Here is a 7,237-nt window from a genome sequence, read left to right as displayed (position 1 = left end):
TCACATGGCCGATCAATGGAAATGGTTCGATCCTATAAACATCACAACAAGAAGAATCCAATACAAAAAAAAGATCTAAGGTTTTTCCATTAGAATTTAAGACAGGATTGACTTGGGATAAAGATAAGCCTAGAAGGCCATCAATAAAGTCATGTGACAAAGAGGGCAGCAACATGGTACATTCATCTGTTAATCACCATGCTAAAGCGGGTAAATTAAAATCACCTATAACTATGACTATGACTATGAACTATGACTATGAACTATGACTGGAAACTAAAGAGGACACAAACTGAATTGCCTCTAAATGATTTAAGTATACCACCATGTCTGACAATGGTAGTGTTGAGTTTGGCGCTAAGGTTCGATGTTTTAGCGGGCCCACAAGAAAACACTCCACTTTTCACGTGATACTTCATTTATTTCTTCCACGTGTATTTCTTATGCTAATGGGGTGTGTATGGTGTGTGTGCCGTATGCGAGTCGTTATTATGCGAGCCGCTATGATTGTAAGCGAGCCGTTTTTGAGAGCTGCTATGATTGTAAGCGAGCCGCTATAAATTAATCGCCCTTACTCGCGGTTGTAACCAAACTGTTCTGTCCGCCGCTTAGTAACAAGCATAGAACCTAACATGTAAGCTTAAAGCGCAAGATGCAACGGTTAATTTCCCAGCACATAGGCTGGTGCTTAAGAATAAGTATGAAAATGAAAGAGAATGAGTGATATGGGTTAACCCATTGGTGGCTGCGTCGGGTCTGCTGGGCAGTTAGCGAATTTCGGCGGCAACATTCCCCCCCCAGTAAAGCTGCTCTCTTCAGGGGGTTGCTTTGCTCCAAAACAGCCGACGTCTAATACAGCTACTTTAGCCACGGGCCGTTGAAGAGTCCCGTTGGCAATTCTGATGATCACTCGACGCACCTGGTTGTCTTTGGCCAGGATTGTTTGCTCGACTATACCTTTTGGCCATCTATTTCGGGGCAGAGTCTCGTCCAATATTACAACGACGTCTCCAGCTGCTATTGGTGGTCTCTTCGTAAACCATTTTCCTCGCCTGGCTAAATCTGGAACGTATTCGCGTACCCATCGTCGCCAGAATTGATCGGCGAATTCTTGTACAGCTTGCCACATGTGCTGTACGGTATGTGTGGTTTCGAAGACTGGTTTATAGCCGCTTGCTGATCCTAGTAGTAGATGGTTAGGGGTGATAGCCTCGTCGTCTTTGCTGTCCAGAGAGACAAAAGTAAGCGGTCTGGAATTTAGGATGAATTCCACTTCCCAGAGTGCGCTTTGTAGGCCCTCGCTGGTGAATTTTCTCGCTGGGCAGATTGCGTAGAGTACAGTCTTGACGGAACGAACAAGTCGCTCCCATGCTCCCCCCATATGAGGAGCGGCTGGTGGATTAAATTTCCATTTGATGTCATCGAACGCCGGTTGCACGGCGTTGAAGTTGATCGTCTGCGCTTTGTCACAGATAATCTTTTCAGCAGCTTTGAAGTTAGTGCCATTGTCGCTGTAAATTTCTCTCGGGGTCCCGCGCCGATTGATGAAGTTTCGGATGCACATTATGCACGATGCAGTGTCCAAAGAGCACGCCAGTTCTATATGCACTGCCCGTATGGTTAAGCAGGTGAAAATAACGCCCCATCTTTTTTCGCTTCGCCGTCCTACAGCAACCAAGAAGGGCCCGAAGTAGTCGATACCGACGTAAGTGAAGGGACGTTGGTAGGCAGCCAGCCTGGCGATGGGCAAGGGAGCCATTTGCGGTGGAACAGGCATGGCGCTCTCATTTTTACAGCGTTGGCAAGACTTCCGCATGCCTTTGTATAAGACTCGTAGACGTGGTATGTAAAACATGCCTCGAATCCTGTTAATACACGTCTCATGGGATGTGTGGTGCATTTTCTGATGATACCAGTTCACTATGAGCCGAGTAATGTGGTGCCCATATGGGAGCAGTATTTGGTTTTGGCCGTTTAGGTTTTCTGCTCGCCCTCGGGTACGTAGGAGCTGGTTTTCATCTAGAAAGATATTCAAACATATGAGTTTAGAATTTGTTTTTAAAGGTTTACCTCTCGTTAAGTTGCGAATTTCTGGGTTGAATTCAGATGACTGCGCATGCCGCAGTAGGAGTGTGCGTGCCTGCTGAATCATCTCGTAAGACACCTCTGTAGGTGGCGATGCCTTCTTTTGTTTCGCTTTCAGTTTCTCAATGTAGAGAATAAAGCGCGCTAAAGCTCGATATAGCCTGCGCCAGTCGGAAAAATATTCCGCGTTAAGTTTTAGCTCCATCGGCGAATTGTCGATGAAGAGTATGTTATGCCTGACTTCAGCATTGTTTGGTGGCCCCAAAACATCGCATTTTGGCCACTCGTGTTGATCCTGCAGCAAATAGTCTGGACCGTGTAGCCAAGTTTTATATTTATTGGCGTTGTTTGTTTTAGTAGCAAGATCTGCAGGGTTAAGGTTGGTTGGAACCCAGTTCCATTGGCTGACGTTTGTGAATTCCAGTATTTCGCCCACGGGGTGCATGACGAATTGCTAAAACTTTCGTGGATCCATACGAAGCCATTTGAGAACAGTCTTTGAGTCAGACCAATAACAACTCGAGTTAATTGACAATCTTGGATTGCGTTGGATTCGGTTACTCAGCTTTGCTCCGATAACTGCGGCCTGCAGTTCCATCCTTGGTAGAGATAGTGGACTCAACGGTGCCACTTTCGCCTTGGAGGCCACGAAGCTGAGGTAGGTTCTTTCCCCCTGGCGTATCCGAAGGTAGCAGACTGCTGCGTATGCCAATTCGCTGGCGTCAACGAACGTGTGTAACTGGACATCATGGATTTGATCGCTGCTGTTGAAATAACATCTCGGGATGGTCAATCCGGCGATTGTTGTAAGGATCCGTTTCCATCGTATCCATTTGGGTAACAATGCGTCGGGCAAACCAGTATCCCAACCAATGCCGCTTCTCCAGACTTCTTGCAGTAGGATTTTCAGCTCTATTGTAAAGCATGAGATGAAGCCGAGTGGGTCGTACATTGACATAAGTACTTGCAAGAGCTCGCGTTTGGTTGGTGTTTTGTCGCTGTCTAAAACGTTGCGCTTCAGCCTGGCGAACTTGCAGATGAATGTGAATACGTCGGAGTTCGGCATCCAATATAAGCCGAGTACCTTTTCTGTTGCGGTAATTTCGACAGCTTCGGGGAGTAGCGAATCGCTCTTTAGTATTCGTAGGACCTCCTTTGAGTTCGAAGACCAATTGCGTATGTGGAAACCACCTGCTGCATGGATGTCTCTGACTTGAGTTGCGATGTTTCCGACTTCCACGTAGTTGTCGCCGCTGTATATAAAATCATCCACGTAGTGGTAGTCCTTCATGGCTTGTGCTGCTTGAGGGTACTGTTGGCAGAATCGATCTGCATTTTTGTCACGAATAAAGTGTGCAATGCAGGGTGCGCAATTGATTCCGAAAGTAAGCGCTTCCATAACATAGACGTTAGGCTCTTGCCTCTCGGATTTGCTGTCGAACCACAGAAACCTTTGCGCATGGGTGTCTGCTGGTCTCACTCGGATCTGGTGGAACATCTCGGCGATATCGCCACAGATCGCCACTCGTCCCACTCGGAATGAGAGTAAGAGGTCAAACAGGGAGTTTAGGAGATCTGGACCACTCCAGATGTAGTCATTCAGGGCCTTGCCGCCGGATTGGGCGGCTGCGTCCCATACAAGCCGGACCTTCTCTGGTTTATTTGGATTTTTAGTTATGAAGGTTGGTAGATACCATGTCCGTCTGTTTGGTGCAGCTATTTCCTCCGGCGTCTGCATGCGAGCATAGCCCTTTTCGACGAGGTTTTCGATTTGCTTGGTGATTTGCTCCTTCAACTGTGGTTGTCGGGAAAATTGCTTTTGTAGGCATTTAAGCCGTTTTAGTGCGTTTGCGTAGCTATAAGGTAATAAAACTTCAGGGTCTTTCCACATTAGACCGACCTCGTACCTGCCGTTCTTCAAGACGGTAGTAGATTCAAGTCTGGTTAGAGCTTGAGTTTCTTCTGGTGATGATAGCGGTTTTGCTGTGGTAGCGTCTAATGAGAACGCTTGTTTGATGATCTCATGCAGCTTGGCGTCTGCGTCTCGGCATCCACACATGTGAACGCTGACATTAGCTCTAGTGGCCCTTGATGGCGTGGAGCTTTGTAGTGCCCATCCCAGTCGCGTCTTTGACGCTATTGGTTGGTGCCATGCCCCCTCTTTGATTTTAAGGGGTACGGCGAGGTTCCAGTTATTTGTGCCGATTAGGATGCTTGGGCGTGCGTTGGTGTATGATGCTATCGGTAGTCCCGCTAGGTGGGGAAATTCTTTGGCGAGAGCCCTTATGTCGATAGACTTTACAGGTAGATCCAGGGTATCTACACTGTGAACCTCTTCCAAGTAGAATTGATTGCCATTATGTGGATTGGCAACCGTAAGCGTGACACGTTCCGATGCATTTTCTTCGCGTGTTGTATCGTTGGTCCATTTTAGGCACAGTGGATCTGGAACGCCCTTTAAGCCAAGTTGCTTAAAGACCTTGTTGTCGATGAGCGTTAGTGCCGATCCCTCATCTAGAAATGCAAAAGTGTTAGTGACTTTCGTTTTATTGATGATTTGTATTGGAATGACACGGAAATATGTTGAGCCAGATTCTCTGGATCGTTGGGTGTGCTTGTCCTCCGGCGTATGCACGTTGGTGACCATAGCTGGTCTGTTTGGGCTGCTGGATTTCGCAGCCTCTGGCATCGGCTGCATCTCATGGATCAATGGGTGATGTTTGCTTCGGCAGCTTCGTATGCCGCAAACCTTTTCACGTTGGCACTTTTGGTGATGACGGTTTAGGCATTGTTGGCAGAGCTTGTGATTTTTCAGAAAAGACATCTTTCGTTGATGTGGCGTGGCTTTGAACGATGGGCAGCTGTGTATTTTGTGCCCAGGTTCGTTACATACGACGCACGTAATTTCCTTGACCTGCTCTTTAGGTGCCTCTGTGTGATGATTTAAGCTTCCGCTCTTCTTATGGTAAAGCGGCGATGTTACCTGGCTTGCTGCTTCAGCTATGTCGTAGATCCATTTGCTAAAAGATTCCATTGATGGTACCTTAGTGTCTTTGGGAAACATTGCCCACTGCAGCTTCAATTGTGTGGGGAGTTTCTCTAGTAGCTCTTGTACGGGGTTTTGGGGGGCATTGGGTTTTGCATGTAACCTGTGAGTCCACATGCTTCCATCGTTGAGTAGATGTTTCGTACACACAGTGCATATTCGATAAGTGGTTCAAGCTTATCTTTTATTGCGGGTAGTTGCCGCGTTTTTTCCAGTAAGTTGTGCAAAATATGCTCTGGCCGACCGAAACACATACGTAATGTTTCTATGATTTCAGGGACCATTGCTGGTAACAGGAGTTTGGATTGAACTAACTCACGTGCTTTGCCCTTCAGGCTAGCTTGCAGCCGCATAAGATTTTCTGCATTCGTATACCCAGCGATTTCCGTACTTGTCTGAAAACTACTGTAGAATAGAGGCCAGTTCTGAGGATTGCCATCAAATGTTGGAAGCTCTTTCGGTATCGCTTGACGGGCTGCAAGTTGTGCCGCGCTTGGTATTGCTGTGTTTAGGTCTATGTCCATTCGCACTTTACTTTCTGGATAGTACGATGCAGCCCTGTTTTGAGTATTTGTGAAATTCCAGGGAGCCATCGGCGTAGCACTTAGGTGCGGTTGTTCGCGTGTCGTAGCACGCGTGTTGTTTGAGGTTAGGAACGGCAGCTGCGGTGCCTCGTGATCGTAATGCCACGTGTCACGCACAGCTGAGTGTGTGATCATCGCTTTTTGTTTGGCAGAAGTAAAAATAGGAACAGCCGTCCTAGCTGTGTCCGGGAATATTTTTGGCGAGCATAGTCTAAAGTCCCGATCCGGTTCTGGTAGCGGCCCCGTTGGTTTTGCTGGTGACGAAGTAGCCTGAGGTTCGCCTGCTCGTGTGGTATTTCCGAGGTTCTGCAGGGCGTTGCTCAATATGGTTGTGATGACTTCCGATGACACGTTGACGCAGTCGCAGTTCCAGCTGTTCTCAGATTTCTCGTCTATTACTCCAACGCAGTCGAAATGATACCAGGAACAGCATCGATTGCATTGCACCATGCGGTCATTGTCTTCCTGCATGCATTTCTTGCAATGATATATTCCACTTGATAAGTCTTTTGTTGCCATGGTTTACCAATGAGTTTATACTTTTAAGCGATGTTGATTAGTTATGTGACCTATGTAGGTCGTAAACGGTTGACCGTTGAGGTTATGTATCACAATTTAGTGATTGGTTATGCAATCATCGAGGTTAACCTCTATATGATTGGCGTGTAGAACCGTGGGTTGACCCGTCGAGTTGAGTTAAATAATTAACTTTTCCGGTTCATTTAGTGGTTTACCACTGTAAGATTAATTTATGGAATTAATCTGTAGAATTAATTTTTAGAATTAATTCATTGCCTTTATGGCGTAATTTATAGAATTAATTTATAGAATTAATTCCTGGCATAATTTATAGAATTAATTTATAGAATTAATTCCTGCCATTAATTTATAGAATTGTTGAGTTTGGCGCTAAGGTTCGATGTTTTAGCGGGCCCACAAGAAAACACTCCACTTTTCACGTGATACTTCATTTATTTCTTCCACGTGTATTTCTTATGCTAATGGGGTGTGTATGGTGTGTGTGCCGTATGCGAGTCGTTATTATGCGAGCCGCCATGATTGTAAGCGAGCCGTTTTTGAGAGCTGCTATGATTGTAAGCGAGCCGCTATAAATTAATCGCCCTTACTCGCGGTTGTAACCAAACTGTTCTGTCCGCCGCTTAGTAACAAGCATAGAACCTAACATGTAAGCTTAAAGCGCAAGATGCAACGGTTAATTTCCCAGCACGTAGGCTGGTACTTAAGAATAAGTATGAAAATGAAAGAGAATGAGTGATATGGGTTAACCAATTGGTGGCTGCGTCGGGTCTGCTGGGCAGTTAGCGAATTTCGGCGGCAACAGGTAGGATCAAGTAATGAAAGCATTAAAAGATTTAAAATTTACTTTAACACCGACAAACTCAATCTCCTGGGTACTAGAAAATTGGATCATTTCAGATGATAAAGCAGCATCAACAGCTATCAGACCATTACCGCCTATGCGAGAAATTCGGTCACGTCTAAATATAGAAAAGTTTGTGGA

Source organism: Drosophila willistoni, unplaced genomic scaffold (genome assembly GCF_018902025.1).
Source record: "Drosophila willistoni isolate 14030-0811.24 unplaced genomic scaffold, UCI_dwil_1.1 Seg169, whole genome shotgun sequence".
NCBI classification, from domain to species: domain Eukaryota; kingdom Metazoa; phylum Arthropoda; class Insecta; order Diptera; family Drosophilidae; genus Drosophila; species Drosophila willistoni.
The sequence above is the reverse complement of the archived record's forward strand: the minus strand, read 5'-3'. Positions refer to the sequence as shown.